Source organism: Durio zibethinus, chromosome 25, assembly GCF_047325235.1.
Source record: "Durio zibethinus cultivar Kanyao isolate XHJ-2024 chromosome 25, ASM4732523v1, whole genome shotgun sequence".
Classification (NCBI taxonomy): Eukaryota; Viridiplantae; Streptophyta; class Magnoliopsida; order Malvales; family Malvaceae; genus Durio; species Durio zibethinus.
Window position 1 is genome coordinate 8,056,168 of NC_143186.1, and position 18,455 is coordinate 8,074,622.

The window sequence follows — 18,455 nt, forward strand, 5'->3', positions numbered from 1 at the left end:
AAATATAATTATTGCAAATTGAAATTAAAACCTTCATTAAAACACATTTGTCAGAGCTCTTCAAAACTGAATAAAACTAAAATGAGAGTTATGTTCTTGATATCTGAAAAACAACTTCGTGATTTCTCATTTTTTTAGGTCAAGTATGTTTGCTTCCCACGTTGTTCGCATCATTTTGATTTCCTCTTATTTAAAAACAAAATATTCGACGTTAGGGTTTTCAAATCACAAGTTACGTGCAAGTCAATCTTTCGTCTTTTTTTTTTTCTTTTAAATACGAATATAAAAGTAATTTTAATATTTTATATAAATAATTAAAAAGAGGCAACGATAAGACCACGTCGCTTGATGTTTATGTACGTATTGACTGGTTGTCTCCGTATCAGAGTATTTATAGTTTTATGATTTGTTTCAATATGATAAGCTGTGAACAGCTTATTGTAATAACTCCGTTCATACTGCAAAGTCTTTGAAAGCCTGATCAATAGAATATTCCAAGCTTAATTCCACCCCCTTTTCTTTCTTGTATACCATTTCAATAAAAATATCTATTTTTTTTTCTTCTTTTTCCTTTTTATAGCATGTGGTGGCCAACTTGTCAAAGCCCATGACCATGTCTCAAGGTGGCTTTAATTTTTTATTTTGGTTTCTTTCTCGAGAACGTAGCAAAATATTTTATCTAGTCAAAGCAAGTACTGAGGTTTAAAGTTTGAGTCATGAAATTGGTTAAAAAATTATGAAAAAATAATTTTTTAATCATAGTGGAATGTTTCAGTCAAACCAAAAAAGATTTGAATCTCTTTTCCTTTTTTAAAATTCTTTAAATGTACCGTATTTGATTTTTCTTGTTCATGATTGGATATTTTTATGGATATATTGCAACTCAAGTATGTAAACTTTCTTGAAAAAAATGAGATAGTTAATTAATTTACATACCAATTATTCAAACTTGGCAAATGAATTTTTCATGCTTGTCACAAACTTGAAATTCAACTTCACGTATTAGAAGACTTTTGGATCATCAAATCAAATACACTTAAACCCAAATTTCTTTTTTAAATATAAGATGACTAACAAGACAAATTCTTTGTACACACCACAAAAATTCTTTTTTTTCTATATGTAAAAAATGTAAATTAATAATTTATGGGTTTTGTTTTTTTTAAGGAGTTCATATATGTGTCACTCGGATACTTTCATTTTATAAAACTAATATTTTTAACCCACTATATATGTGATTAGTTGGATTAGATTGAACATTGTAAATATGTAGAATAGATAATTGATAAAAACACTCTGTCATTCATAGTATCAAGACTTCTTCTTGCTCTTCCCACCCTTTTGTCATATGCAAAGTCGTTAGTTCCTTTACAAAAACAAACTCCCACAAATCATCATCGATTTAAGAAAAAAATTACTAAGATTTTTAAGTCAAAGAGAAAATTGGACCCTTTAATTCAACTAGAAGAACATGAGCGATACCCTAAGTCAAATGATATTAGGTTGGTCATATATTTCGGTCCGACTTATCAAAGTTTTAATTACTATTTTATTACAATAATTTAATTCATCCATTAGTTAATGATCTTAGCTTGATTTGGATCAAAGAATTACTTTTCATCACTTTGGCATAATTTTTTGGCAGCTTAATTATCTATATGTACAAAGACAAATTTTCGAATTAATTTTTCGATTAAGGGATCAAATCGTGGACCAGGGTCCATGAATTTTGCTTGATTAAGCTCTTAGTCAATTGGTTTAATTTGATTTGTTGATGATAATGTTTTATAATGACACATATTCTTCATTGTTTTGTTAGGGAAAGGAAAAGAAAAGGCTGATCTCAAATCAAAGGTAAGCCAATTTGCAATGTGGGGTCATAATCCAACGTGCAATACCGAAAGAGAAAAGGACGATATTCCCACTCCTTGTTATCCAAAGTCTCTCTTGTTTGTCACCTCTCTTAACCTAACCTACTCACATCACATGTTTTCTATAAAATTGGCTTTTTTTTTTTCTTTTCCTTTTAGCAATTCAACATGAAAAGTTAATTACAAGCATGTTTTGATTCATCCTCCAGATTTGGAACCAAATATGAAAAGTAGACGGTATCTCTCTTTACTTTTGCCCAAGATGATGATTTGTTTGCTGCAAAATTGGGAAAGAGGGAGTTAATTCGAGATGATAATTGACTCAACATATGTTGTGTTCAATTTCACATATAAGGGATGCAACTTACAGATTCGCCTAATTGATATGATTATTTATCTCCAAAATATGGGTTAGTTTAGAATTGTATTGCATTTGAAAGAAATTTGGTTTTGGAAAAAATGCGTTTAAAAGATCTGGTAAAGAAATTATGATTAAAAATTTTAAGTATTTAGTATTGATGTGAAAAAATACTGTGAATAATTAAAATTTCTAAAAAAATATGTATAAAATAATAAAATATTAAAAAAAAAGGCTAATATAATGATTTTCTATTTCAAACATATTTTTTCACTGCAAAAATACCTCTTGGGTTTACTATAACACATGTAAATTATTAGTTATCATTATAATCAAGTATTACAACCATATACAAGAAATCACTGATAACTAAATAAACAAAACCAATCAATAAATTAGAATCTAATTAGATAAATTCAATGTAAAATTGAACCAATCCCACACGTAACGCAACTTGAATTTAAGACTTCAGAATTTTAGAATTTTCCCCTTGTCACTAGTTCAAAGTTTTCTTCACAAATTATAAGATAATTTGGAGTACATTAAATGAGAACATAAGTTATGTATAATATAAATCATAACATAAGTTATAGTCATACACCTAAGTGGATATAAAAGTTTCGAGAAAATTAAAAGATTTTACAAAACTATAATTTATTGGAAAACGGACCTTAAAATATAGTAAAATATTTAATATAATATCTTATTATTAAAAAATTTTAATGTGGTACTTAAATTATAAATTTATTAACTAATTTGTTACTTGAAAATTTATTTGTTCGTTATATATCATTATTTAAAGTTAATCATATTAAAAGTAAATATCACATTAATTAATAAATTAATAATTTAAATATTACATTTAAGATTTTTTAAATTCAAGTATCATATTATATATTTTACTATAATTTAATAATCATTCATAATATTGATCCTATTAAAAAAATAATATTTAAAAGATTATATGATATCATCCTTGATAAGTTAATTTATTATCATTCCCAACTAGATTTTGACTAATTTACTAAAAAAAAACTTTAGACTGCTTATATCACAATACAAATATGAGTAGAAATAAAATTCATATTAGAAAATAATTTTGATTTCTTGAAAAGTACTCCTTAAGTTTCAATTTATTTGTCTTGTATTGACTTTCATGAAATTTAAAAAAAAAAAAATTGACTTTAATGTATTTAATATTAAAATTAATTTTTTTATAAAATTAAAATTTGATGATTGTTAATGTTAAAAAGTAAAAAAAAAATCATAAAATATAATTTTAAAATATAAAAAAAAATAAAAATTTTAAATGTTCAAAAAATATAAAACATAATTTTAAAATATCTTAAAAAAATATATGAACCAAAAAAAAAAAAGAGACAGAGGAAGTAATCAACGATCTTAAATGTCTTAATAAAATTAATTATAAGGTGGCGACGTGATTAGTTGGGTAATGAATGATAAAAGTAATCTAATCTGATTTTGATTTAATCATATCATAACCTGTTGACAGTTTTTTTTAATCATTTTGTGTTGACAGGTTAACTGCCGGATTATACGCCTCCTCGCTCTTCTTGGTTTCCTAAAATCTATATTAAAATTAATTTTATCCGCTGCCAAATGAATATCGTAACAGTTAAAATTCCTATTTTTATCTTAAATATTTCGGATTTAAATCTAAATATAAGATAAGACGGGATGAGATTTATAAAACCACAAATACTCTTGCTTACGTCCTATAATATAAATATATATTTATATACGAAATGTTTTGATTTCATTCACCAATTTACAAAATTATTTTTTTTATTTTTTTAATGATGCAAATGAACATAAAAATATTGTGAGAAAAAATATTTTTACAAATTAAAAATATTTTCTATTGATGATATAAATATTATAAAATTATATTTAAATTTGGGGAAAAAATTAATTAAAAAAATATTCTATAAAAATTTTTAAATATATAAATCTAAAAATTATTAAAAATTTTCGGATTTATATATAAAAAAACTTTAAGGTGAATGAGATATTAAAAGAAAAAATAATAAAATAATTTTTTAAAAATGTGAGGAATAAAAAAATAGTGTGAATGGAATCGCACTTTTCTAAAATGCTTTGAGCATATCCCGCTGGCCCCATTAATTAACTGAAAACCCAAACCAATCCTCAAATAACTTCCTTAATGTCGCCTGTATCCCAAAGTCTTAACTTTCCCGAAATACCGCTGTCACCACCTCCACCACCTATTACATCGTGAGTAGACAACAAGCACCGAATGTCCGGCCAAATTACAGATATGCTCCCAACACATCAATCTTATTTGGATGTCAAAAAATTTCAAGAAAGAATCAGAAAAAAGAAAATAAAAATTCGAAATTCCAAAAATTTATCTAATTTTGACAAATAAAATACATGCAACTGAACTAAAGAACCTCTTTTGGCTAAAGTCGTTGGATCAAAAGAAAATTAAAAGAAAAAAAATTTATTGTATTTTTCAAATTTCCCTTCAGTTTTCCTTGGAACCGAACAGAAAAATTGCAGCATTTTAAACCGCTTCACGCATGAATGAGAGCAGTCAGAATCTCAAACATTCCCTTGCCTTACTTTCCTTTCAACATTATGATTTTCTTAATTACCAAAGAGAAAATTAATTCTGACAAAAAACACAGAAAATTAAAACAAAATATATATATAGGGCAAAAAAGAACAATTCATCCATTTCTGTTCAGTCCTGTTTACATGTAAGGACTATCCAAAAAAGCCCTAAATTTCTTTACTTTGCCTTTAACCTTGTATATTTACACACACACAAAAAAAAAAAAAAAAAGGACCTCGTTTTGTTCCTGTTTCTCCTCCTAGAAATCGACAAAACAGTCGTCGGATAAAGAACGAAGGAGATCCTGGAGGTCACGTGACTCAACCCCAAGTCTCAAGGCTTCCATAACACGTTCAAAAACCAGCACGTGACACGGAATATGAAGCACCCCCTTTTGCTCATACCCATACTCCTGAGCCGACTTATTAAGCAACCCCATGAAAACCGGGTGGTTCAGCAACTCCGCACTCACCACGAACCGCTTCATCTCTTCCCCTACATAAACCGGCACGTGACCTTCGGGGACCGACCGGCGCGCCTGCTTTTTCAACGAAGAAACTGCGACTCGGAACGATTGAGCTCGGCGCGTGGAGGTGTTGTCAGGACGAAGGAGGCTGTACTGTGGGGAAGAGTCGGCGACGCGGGAGAGACGGCGGATGAGTTGCTTCATTTGGTGTTTTATGGAAAGAAAAGAAATCTTTGAATGTGAAGGTGAAGCTATTGTTGTCGTCGTCGCTGTTTGGTTCGATATGATTTGTTGGTTGAAAAGGAAAATAACGGAAGGACAAAGGAAATGAGAGGAAAAGGAGAAGGAGAGTTGAGAGGAAGAGAGAGTGAGATTGGGAATATATAAAGAAGAGGAAAGCAGTATTGAAGGAAGGAGCACATAGAAAGGTGATGATGAGAGAGAGAGGGTACAGGTAAGAGTACTTGGCAGGTACAATTACTCACATTATTTTATTACTTTTTTTTAATTTTTTAATTTATTTTTAAATTTCTTTCACCTTTTATTGCAAAAAGCTTTTTTTTTTTCCTTTTTTTTTTTGGTGTGATGGGTGAGCCGACCAAGTTGTCTGGATGGAAAAGGTGAAGAACGGATGATTTAACCGATAACGCTTAAAGAAAGCTCCTATCAAACCAAAAACAATGCCTTCATTATGTGTGTCATTTTAATATTTGAGCATTTGATTTAAATCATTTTGTTCTTAGTGATACGAATATTTGATTTAATAATTATTAATAAATAGTTTAATTAAATATTTTGATTTTAAATTTTTTTAAATTAAATAAAAAATATATATAGTTTATGCAACTTATAAAAAAAGTTTAATGTATTAATTGAATATTAAATTTTTTATACAGAAGAATCCAAAGTTTAAGAGAAATTTATAAATATTAAGTATTGGATTTCAATTTTGTAAGAATCTTTATCAAAAGTGGATTTTTAATTTAAGTGATTAAGATTTAATTTTTTGATAATATTAAAAAATAAAAATTTTAGTATTTTTATAAAATATAAAAAATGTATTTTCATAAATTTTTTCACCCAAATTTCAAATAATTTATAACTTTTTCTAAAGCACATTGTAATTGAGAGTTTTTATTTTTGTGATGAGTGTACATTATCAGTACAAGTAGGACACTAGTTCCAAAATACTATAATTAACAAAAAAAAAAAAACTATTTCAAGAAAGAATCTAAAAATAAATAGGTTATTCAATTTAGCAACCAAATTTCTATTATATTAATTAATAAGTAAATCCATTATTTCCAAAAAAAAATTACTAAGCAGATTCTTAAAAAAAGTTACATACTATAAAAGAATCAAATTTAAATTCTCATACATCTTAACACAAACTCAAAGCATTAATATAGTAATTAAAGCCTTCACAGCTTTATTATTAATTATTGGCCTTTTTCCAATTTTCCCTTTTTTTATCTTTAATTAATTAATTAATTAACAGTAATTAATTCCTTAATTAATCTTGAAAGAAGTTAAAACTACTCACCAAGCAAAGCGATAATTTGACATTTGTTGTTTTTTTTTTTTAGCCTTTTTTTAGTCTAATGTTTACCCCTATTCTATTGAGTCATTTATTCCTACTCTAAAAATGTAGATTGATACAATAAAAATAATTTTTTTAGATTTGTCAAAAAAAAAATCCACAAATTTTATGATAATAATATATGGTTTATTTGGAATAAGAATAAAGCTTATTGGCATTTATCCAACTTTTTTTATGTTTAAATTGCTATATTCATCTAGAAGGTATTAGGATTAGTTTATTTAGGATTTTGCTAACAAGTAATTTTTTTAAGTGCTAGAGCATTCTTTTAGGTTTGTTAAGATACTATTTAGGTGGTTTATGATATAAGCTAATGATTTTAAAATTATAATGATTACATATGATGATTTGATTATAATATTTGATAAAATATTTAGTGATTTTTAGTAATAGTGATTTTGTATCAACAAAAATAATTAGATTATTTTCTTGGAAGATATCTAATTCTTATCTAAAATAGTATGAAACTTTTATTATAATAATATGTAAAATTAACTATAATCAAATTTATCTATTTACTATATGAATTAAAAACATGTTTTCTCTTAAAATTACATTTATTTTATATTATAAATTTTTATAACTTCAAACCAATATTCATTTTATCCAATTAAAAAATAAATTTTGAGCTATCTTTTAACCATTTTTAGTATTTATATATATAATATAATCTTTTCCATTTTCTTTTGCTATGCTTTTAATATATTTAAATTTATTTTTTAATTCAAATGTTTTTTTATATAATTTATATTTTAAAAATTGGCTTATCTATCAATAAATATATTTTTTAATTTAATAATTTGATATACTTTATTATGAAGTAAATGAAATTTTACTAATATTTTACCAATCATTAGCTTCAAATAATACTAAAATCATTAATTTGCATAACTATTCTAATATATGTGTTTATTTTGATATTTTCAAATAAAATCATATTTAATTTTTAATAATATCAAATATAATAATTTTAAGACATATTTGGTACACAAAATATGATAAAATAAGATAAAATAATACTATGAATATGATTAAATTAAATAATATTATTTTATTTTGTATTTAATATACGTAAGAATTAAGATAGAATAATTTATTTGTTGATCAAAATTATCATTCCTTAAAGTTATACAATTTAAATTATTAATATAATTTTTAAAGATATAATTAATCCTATTAATTAAAAATAATTCTCTATTTTGGAAAGATTAAATTATTCTATACCAAAATGATGACTAATTTTATTTGTAATTCCATCCCTTTTTTAGATACAAAACAAACATAATATGAAATTATTATTATTATATCTCATCCATCATCTTATGTATCAAGTATGACTTGAATTCTTAATAATAAATGATTGTTAACCAAAATTTGCAGATAATAAGATCACTAATTAAATTATCATAATTATCTAAAAAATGATATCAAATATTATCTTATATAATATTTTTGTATTAAATGCAATAGTTGACAATTAATTAAATAATTTTAATATATTGAAAAATGATATTTGCTTAACATACTAATTTAAAAAGTATCATTAGGCCATTAGCTAGCAAAAAAACAAAAACCCATTTATTTATCTAAGTAAAATTTGGCATTATAAAAAATAAAATAAATAAATAAAACAAATTGGAAAGCAAGAGGAAGATAGAGACAATGTACAAGAATACGTTAAAACTCAAAATTTATATTACCACCTTTGAATAATAATATCCAATAAATTATAAATTCAAATTTTAACAACTAATTTTTTTTTTTTCATTTATTCTAGTTTACCGCCTCTTACGTGAAAGGTCCAAGAAAACGTTGGGGCAGCGCAATTTAGGGAGGAATGCTACTTTACCGTAGTCCGTTGCAGTACAGTTCCGTGACTTTCATTGTCCCATTAAGCTCTTATGTTTTTTGTCTACGTGTCACTTTCTTCTCTTTTTCATTCCTTTTTTATTGCGTGAGAAACAAGGTCTAATGAAATTTCTTCACTCAAACCACGTGTATCCACGCGCTTATGTGCTGCTGTTTATACACAGAAAGACAGTTAAAAAGAAAGTGGTACGAATGTCTCCTCTTTTAACTAAAAAAAAACGAACATTTTTGTAATCTTTCAAATTTGTGGTGATCTTTTCTGGGCGAAACATTTGGCTTTTATTAATTTCGTGTTATTTGAGTAATCAATCAATACGTTAAGATTCCATATACATCCAAGAGATTGTCTTCTCTAATACTATAAACCTTTTTTTTTCGATCTCATGATTGGATTGAGTATTTCATCGAAAAATTATCTTATATATAGTTGATGAAAATTTTAAATTTTACAATAATATTGTAAGATTATTATATTATATCTTTTTAAGATATGTTAAAAAAATGGATTATGATAACAAAAAAGAGATATATAATTATTTTTTATTGATAATATATTAAAAATAAACTTATAATAAATTCAAATGAGTTATAATTATTTTAATATTTAATATATAATTATGAAAAACTAAAATCAAATATGAAAGTCTCTTGAGATTAAGATTATGTCACATTTTTCTTTTGATGACTAGTAATCAAGTAACCCCTTTACTTATTTATCTTCTTTTAAAAGGTGATGATAAAAGTTAAAAAAGTGGATTTGCAAAAGTGAAATGACATCAACATTTATGGATTTATGAACTCTTTGTTTGATATCAAATTTATAGTTTTCCCTCTAAATGTGAAAATAAATTAGTGGGCAAAGATTTGTAAAAGCACTTTGAGAAGATAACTTTAGGTGGTCCAAATGAGTAATTTGTGTCTTAATTGAGCTAATCTTAATTAAGATAATTGAAATAATTACAATTATAATTTAAAAAATGTGATAAAAAATGTGTGCCCATCTATAAAATGGGGATTGGTGAATATTAGATGAAGCCAATCATCACAATATTAGTGGAATTTGGAAATAAATAGGTGCCGATAAGAGGAACCATCAAGCTCTCGATTTTTTTGGGAACAAAACTAAAGACAATTACCTCGGTTGTGGAGTTCATCGTAGTAGATATCTCATTTGCCTATAACATGATATTAGGCCGACCTAGCCTATTTGTTATGCAATTCAGGCTTAGCTCCCCACTTGAAAGTGAAATTTTCAACACCTACAAGAATTAGAGAAGTTCAGGAAAACCAGTTCACAGCATGACAATGTTATGTTACAATGATAAAGGGTAGGACTGGGAAGCAGACAGACAGCTCAGCTAATACTGAAATGGAAGACAAAGAGGAACCGACATAAAAAGTTGACAAAGAGCAGAAAACTAACAACGAGAGCAAAAAACGTACGACCAATATGAGAGAAGCGCGTTTTTAAACCACTCTGAGCTCTTAAACTTCATAAAATTTTAATTTTGTTCTATTTTTAAAATTTTTTGAAGCAATAGTAAAAGCGACCAAGCTCTTAAGTCAACGTAAAAAATTAATGTTACTTCGATTGAGCTAACATGCCAGTCAAAATACAACATTAAATGAAAAATATACTTCACTCCTACTAATATTGTCAACAAGTTGTTCAATATACTAATCATCACGTCAAAACCTGTTTTCATAGGAAATGATATCGACCTAATGGAACAAAAAAAGATAATCGATAAAAATTAGACTTGGATGCAAACCGACTCGAGCCAGTTAAAGACCTCATGACAATTCCATTCTGGAATAACATTTCTCAAAAATACATGCAGATCGGAGTCAAGCTCCAGCATAAGGACCAATTGATTCAACTTAGAAAAGATAATACTGACCTGTTTGCTTGGACACCGTTTAATATGCCCAAGATTAATACTAAAGTAATGGTTCACTGGCTACATAATAATCTCAAGGTCAAACTAGTTTAACAAAAACAAAGAACTTTTGCCCTTGAAAGACAACATGCTATCAAGGAAGAGGTTGACAAATTATTGTGAGCTAACTTTATCAGGGAGGTCTACTACCCTGAATAGATAGTCAATGTGGTCACAGTCAAACTACACAACGAAAAATAAAAAATGTACGTAGACTTTACCAACTTGAATAAAGTCTGTTTGAAAAATAGCTTTTCTCTCCCTAGCATAGATTGACTAGTAGATTATAGTGAAGAGCATGGCCTTCTTAATTTTATAAATGTTTATTTCATTACAATCAGATCAAAATATTAAAAAAAGATAAGGATAAGATAGCCTTTATTCCTGATAAAAGCGTTTACAACTATAAAGTTATGCCCTACGGATTAAAAAAAGCAGGGGTGACCTACCAAAGGCTAAAGATCAGATTGACTACAATATGGAGGTATATGTAGATAACATGATACTCAAGAGTAAGAGTTTGATCGAACATCTGAAAGACCTCAAATAAACTTTTAATACTTTAAGAAAATATAATATAAGGCTTAACTCAAGCAAATGTACTTTTGGGGTTACTTTAGGTTAGTTTCTCAGCCACATAATCAACCAAAAATGGATAGAAGTGAACCTTGATAAGGTTCAAATGATCTTAAAAATGAAGGCACCAACCTTGGTAAAATAAGTGTAAAGGTTAACAGGCAAAATAGTCGTACTTAGTCAATTCATGTCTAGATCAATAGAACAATGTCTACCGTTATTCAAGATTCTCAGAAATGTCTTTGACTTCAAGTTGATTAAACAATGCCAGAAAGCTTTTGACGAACTCAAAGAGTTCTTATCCTCCCTGCCTATCTTTTTTAAATTAAAGACTGACGAAACGCTACACTTTTACTTGGCTAACACAAATCAAGCTATAAGTTCAATTTTAGTTCGAGAAAAAGAGAAGAAACAACAATCGATCTATTTTGTAAGTAAAATATCGATAGAACCTGAAGTTAACTATAGTAGTCTAGAGAAACTGGCCTATGCCATGGTCACTTCGGTTATGAAACTTAGGTCATACTTTTAGGCCCACACAATCTATGTCTTGACTAATCAACCATTAAAGTAAGCTTACAGAAGCCTAAAATGTCAAAAAAGCTAATCATATGGGTAATGGAGCTTAGCAAATTTGATCTACACTTTGTGCTCAGATCAACATGAAAATCATAGATGCTGGCTGATTTCATAGTAAAGCATACCTTGATAAAATCGAAGGGATAGTCATAGAAAATAAAACTCAGATAAAGATGATTGAAAGCTATTTATCAATGAATTTGTTACAAGCATAAGGGAGGAATCGACCTCATTTTGATAAGTTCAGAAAAGGCTACAGTAACCATGTGCCTTGAGATTCAAGTTTAGGATATCCAACAATGAAGTAAAGTATAAGGCCCTGATAGCCAGCCTAAGGTTGGTGATTGAGCTGAATATTCAATATATAATCGCTTATAGTGACTCTCAACTAATGGTCGATCAAGTCAATAAGAAGTTCAAAGCTCAAAAAGATAAATTCGAAAGTACCTTGACAAGTACTAGCTTTGATAGCTAGCTTCAAGAAAGTTAAGGTAAAAAAGACACCAAAGTTAGAAAATTCAATAGCAGACTCCCTATCCAAGTTGGCTTCAGAAGTAATAATAGGAAGCTTAGACCAAGTTCTAGTAAAAGAACTAGTGCATAAAAACACCGAGGATAAGCTCATAAGATAGATCACAGAGAAAAAAACTTAGATAATGCCAATCAAAGCATACCTGACCATGAAAGTATTACCTGATAAAAGAGTTTGGGCTAAGGCACTGATGAAAAAAGTACCTCGATACATAATGACCATGAGAAAATTGTACAAAAGATCCTTTAGCCTATCTTACTTGAGATGTATGGATAAAAAAAATGTAGAATACGTCTTACGAAAAATCATAAAAGAATATACGAAAACACCTCGGACCTCAACTTTTTACTTATAAAATGTTGAGGTAAGACTATTACTGGCCTATTATCATGAGGGATGTAATCGAACTAGTAAAAAAATACAACAAATATCAAAGGTTTGCCTATGTGTAATATTTCTTCTCAATTGAGCTCACTCCTATCATCAGCCCATGGCCCTTTATACAATGAAGAATGGATGTCTTCGAACCATTCACCCTGGCCATAGGTTAGAGAAAATTTATCTTAGTGGTAGTAGATTACTTTACAAAATGATTGAAAGTTGAAGCCTTAGCTATTACCAAAAAAGTGCAAGTTGAGAAGTTTATGTGAAAAAACATAGTTTACAGATTCGGGCTACCTCAGTCCATAATAACTGACAATGGCAAACAATTTGATAATCTAAGCTTCAAAAAATGGTGCTCAAATCTTCATATCGACCTTAGGTTCATGTTGTTTGCCCATCCTTAGTCCAATAGGTAAGTGGAAGCTACAAATAAGACACTATTAGTGAAACTCCCTTTTACTTAACTTTTAAAATAAAAGCCATAGTCTAGTTTAGATTAGTTTGTTGTGCTTAAGAGTTGAACTAGCATAAAAAAAAATGAAGAAGTGCTTAAGGTTGACCTTGACCTCACTAAAGAACAAAAAGATATAACTCTAACTTAAATTGTAGCCTACTAGTAGAAGGTAGCCAATTATTATAATAAAAGGGTTAGACGATACACATCAGCAAGAATGACCTGATACTTAGAAAAATTAAAACTTCGAAGGTAAACGACTGAGGTGGCAAATTAGCTTGAACATGGGAAGGACTATATATTGTTAAAAAAATCGTCTATAATGTGACCTAAAATTACAAAATCTAACTGTGACATTATGCCAAATATGTAGAATGTAAGCAACTTAAAGATTTACTATCAATAGCTCAACTCTAACTAGGCTCATACTTGTATTATTTTATCTTGAGGATATAAAATATCACTAGATTGATTCCAATCGAGCTCACACTAAATGTATTTTTATGCGTGAACATATGAATTGGATTATCTTTAATAAGCTTGTGTATAAATGATCTAAAGTCATTTGAAAAAATCTGACCTAAAACTTGTAGTTACGTTAATCTGATCTAAAATAACGATGCAACTTTACAGTCTAATTATCTACCTTTAGATAGGTAAACTGTTCTCAGTCTAATGTAAATTAAAAAAAAAATGATACTAAAATCAAGCTAAAACTTAGAAAACTCTCTTTTTCATTTCAATGTTGCTAAGTACATTAGTTGGAGTATGGAAAGTCTTTGAAAAACCTGACCTTAAAGTTAAAAAATTTACAAAAAGTCTATAAAATCAAAAACAAAAATTAAAAAAAAAAAACCATCAAATTCATTCATCAATAGCAGTAGCAGCAATGAGAAGAGTACTCTCATCAGTGGCAGTGAGAGGAACGACCTCAGCTTCAACAACTTTCACATTTTCTTTCTTTGTCCCCATGGTAGCTTTCAATTTTTTTTGTAAGGTCTCATCTTCATTTTTCTCCTATTCTTTCTCATATTTCTCATGCTAATTTAGAAGAGACCTCGATTTAATATTGTTGATATCAATATCAAAGAGATCAAGATTCATATAGGAGAATTTGAACTACCCCTCTTCTTTAGCCAATTAGAAGACACAAATACATTTTTTTTTAAACTTTACCTTCACCTGGAGACACTCATTGGAGGCTTTGTACTCTTTCATAGCCTTCACTCGTAGTTTTTCCTTCCTTTTATCTTGAACTTTCAGCTCGGACCTCAACCTTACAATTTCAGCCTGGACATTATTTAGTTTCAGGTCGACCTATTCTTTCATCAATTTTGCTAAAGCCTTATCCACTAAAATGGCCTTCAACTTCATTGCCAGGTCATTTAAACTGTTCTCAGTCTAACGTAAATTAAAAAAAAAATTATATTAAAATCAAGCTAAAACTTAGAAAACTCTCTTTTTCATTTCAATGTTGCTAAGTACATTAGTTGGAGTATGGAAAGTCTTTAAAAAATCTGACCTTAAAGTTAAAAAATTTACAAAAGGTCTATAAAATCAAAAACAAAAATTAAAAAAAACCATCAAATTCATTCATCAATAACAGTAGCAACAATGAGAGGAGTACTCTCATCAGTGTCAGTGGGAAGAAGACCTCAGCTTCAACAACTTCCACGTTTTCTTTTTTTGTCCCTATGGTAGCTTTCAACTTTTTTTTGTAAGGTCTTATCCTTATTTTTCTCTTATTCTTTCTCATATTTCTCATGTTGATTTAGAACAGACCTCGATTTAATATTGTTGATATCAATATCAAAGAGATCAAGATTCAGATAGAAAAATTTGAACTACACCTCTTCTTTAGCCAATTAGACGACACAAATACATTTTTTTTTTTAAACTTTACCTTCACCTGGAGACACTCATTAGAGGCTTTGTACTCTTTCATAGCCTTTACTCGTAGTTTTTCCTCCCTTTTATCTTGAACTTTCAGCTTGGACCTCAACCTTATAATTTCAGCCTGAACATTATTTAGTTTCAGGTCGACCTATTCTTTCATCAATTTTGCTAAAGCCTTATCCACTAAAATGGCCTTCAACTTCGTTGCCAGGTCATTTAAACTATTTTCAGTCTAACATAAATTAAAAAAAAAAAACGATACTAAAATCAAGCTAAAACTTAGAAAACTCTCTTTTTCATTTCAATGTTGCTAAGTACATTAGTTGGAGTATGGAAAGTCTTTAAAAAACTTGACCTCAAAGTTAAAAAATTTACAAAAGGTCTATAAAATCAAAAATTAAAATTAAAAAAAAACCATCAAATTCATTCATCAATAGCAGTAGCAGCAATGAGAGGAGTACTCTTATCAGTGGCAGTGGGAGGAACGACCTCAGCTTCAACAACTTTCACGTTTTCTTTCTTTGTCCTCATGGTAGCTTTCAACTTTTTTTTGTAAGGTCTCATCCTCAATTTTCTCCTATTCTTTCTCATATTTCTCATGGTGATTTAGAACAGACCTCGATTTAATATTGTTGATATCAATATCAGAGAGATCAAGATTCAGATAGGAGAATTTGAACTACACATCTTTTTTAGCCAATTAGAAGACACAAATACGTTTTTTTTTTAACTTTACCTTCACCTGGAGACACAAATTGGAGGCTTTGTACTCTTTCATAGCCTTCACTCGTAGTTTCTCCTCCCTTTTATCTTGAACTTTCAGCTCGGACCTCAACCTTACAATTTCAACCTAGACATTATTTAGTTTTAGGTCGACCTATTTTTTCATCAATTTTGCTAAAGCCTTATCCACTAAAATGGCCTTCAACTTTGTTGCCAGGTCATTTGAACTGTTCTCAGTCTAACGTAAATTAAAAAAAAATAATACTAAAATCAAGCTAAAACTTAGAAAACTCTCTTTTTCATTTCAATGTTGCTAAGTACATTAGTTGGAGTATGAAAAGTCTTTAAAAAACCTGACTTCAAAGTTAAAAAATTTACAAAAAGTCTATAAAATCAAAAACAAAAATAAAAAAAAACCATCAAATTCATTCATCAATAGTAGTAGCAGCAATGAGAGGAGTACTCTCATCAGTGGCAGTGGGAGGAACGACCTCAGCTTCAACAACTTTCACGTTTTCTTTCTTTGTCCCCATGGTAGCTGTTAGCTTTTCTTTTGTAAGGTCTCATTCTCATTTTTCTCTTATTCTTTCTCATATTTCTCATGCTGATTTAGAACAGACCTCGATTTAATATTATTGATATCAATATTAAAGAGATTAAGATTTAGATAGGAGAATTTGAACTACACCTCTTCTTTAGCCAATTAGAAGATAAATACATTTTTGTTTAAACTTTACCTTCACCTGAAGACACTCATTGGAGGCTTTGTACTCTTTCATAGCCTTCATTCGTAGTTTTTCCTCCCTTTTATCTTGAACTTTCAGCTCGGACCTCAATCTTACAATTTTAGCCTGGACATTATTTAGTTTCAGGTCGACCTATTCTTTCATCAATTTTGCTAAAGCCTTATCCACCAAAATGGCCTTCAACTTTGTTGCCATGTCATTTAATTTTCTTTTCAACTCTACCTCCTTTTTGTGGGATATAGTGAGGCTTAATCTAACATTGTCCAATGCTTCCAAGCTCTTCTTATGCTTTTTAGCAAGGATAACCATATCTTTTTCTGCCTTCAACATATGTCTTATTACAAAATAAGTGTAATAGAGGGCTCAGCTATTGTTCTCTACGGGCTAAGGTAAGAAATTTTTTTGAATTGCACAGAAAGATCTTAGACTTAGAAAAATAAAAATAAAAATAGTAAGAAAAAAACTAAGCTGCGGTCAGGAGATACTCACTAAGAGGAGGAATTACGACTTTAAAAAACCTTTTAGCAATATCAAAGTTGGAAAAATGGGTTATTTGTTGAAGCAAACTCTAACCCTATGATTATTCTTTTTGAGCTAAGTCTTAGCATCCTAGCCTTTGGGTTCTCAAGAGGAGTGGATAACATATTTACTCATGGTTTTTTGGGCTACAAGTGGCATCAACGCTGACATAGAAGACAAGTTTCGACCTACCCTAGCCTTTAAATTTTGACTTGAAGGAATACGAGGAATAGTTATGCTGACTATCTTGTCTCTGCTATATGACAGAGCCCTAAGCTGGATTTTTTCCCCTATTAGGCCTTAGAACATGTTAATATAATGTGACGTTGATGTCTTCACTGGCTTTAGCCATATATGTAAAATTGAGCTGACAATTAGATGAAAAATCAACTCAAAACAAAATCTAATGAGGTTACCTCAAACCTATCATAATACTTTGTATTATTTATTACTTCTGGGGAGGTTAGCTCATGAGCATCGATAACGAGCTTTGCCTTACATGTAAAATTTAAAATTTTATTTTGATTTGATAGATTAGAAATGAAAAATGCCACCAGTGCATTCACAAAAGACCTGTGTGTACTCATTATTTCCCAAGCCCAACCTTAGGCTCATCATCTTTATTGGCCTTCTATTTTTCAAGGTATAAGAAAAGTAGTTTTCAATTTTTTATCCAGCTTGGCCAATCGAAAAAAATCTTTTTATTCGATCAAACTGTGATATAGAACCACCTACTATCTCTAAAATATCTTTTAAGAGAAAAAAACTTCTTAAGTAGAGGGAAAGAAGGAAGAATATTTAAATGTTGACAAAGAATGGTAAAAGAGACTATGTATTGAACAAAATTAAGGGTAAGATGAGTGATGGTTAAATTTTAAGAATTAAAAATTGAAATAAATAAAAGATGAAGTGAAAACCTCAGATTGACTATGAACAAATCCTAATATACATAGAGTCGATATGGCTCTAGTCTATTATTCACCTAATCTGAACCTTTGTTTTGCCCTTTAGCTCACTCATCATGCCCTTGGGGATCACATCGAGGTCACATAGAGTATATATAAGAATCTTGATGAATTCATCCTGCTCTACAAGACTCTCTTCTTCGTCATCACTTTTTTCGATTGAGGTACACCCTTTCTCTTATTCTTCCTCGAAACCCTTTTCGTCAAAAAAATTTGACTTTAAAGTAAAAGGTCGATTCTGAAGAAGAATAGTGGATAAAAGTAGCTCGATCTCAGAAAAAGAGGGACAAAGTGAAAACCTTAATGAGAGGATGAGATGTCAAGAAAAATTGATTAAGGGAAGAAAGTATAAGTGGCAAAAATTGGAAAAGATTGAAC

General features: G+C 28.9%; 1 pseudogene; it reads right to left on the bottom strand.

Moving 5' to 3' along the window:
* Positions 1-4,900: 4,900 nt before the first annotated feature.
* Positions 4,901-5,718, bottom strand: LOC111276622 (auxin-responsive protein SAUR71 pseudogene; annotated as a pseudogene).
* Positions 5,719-18,455: the final 12,737 nt, after the last annotated feature.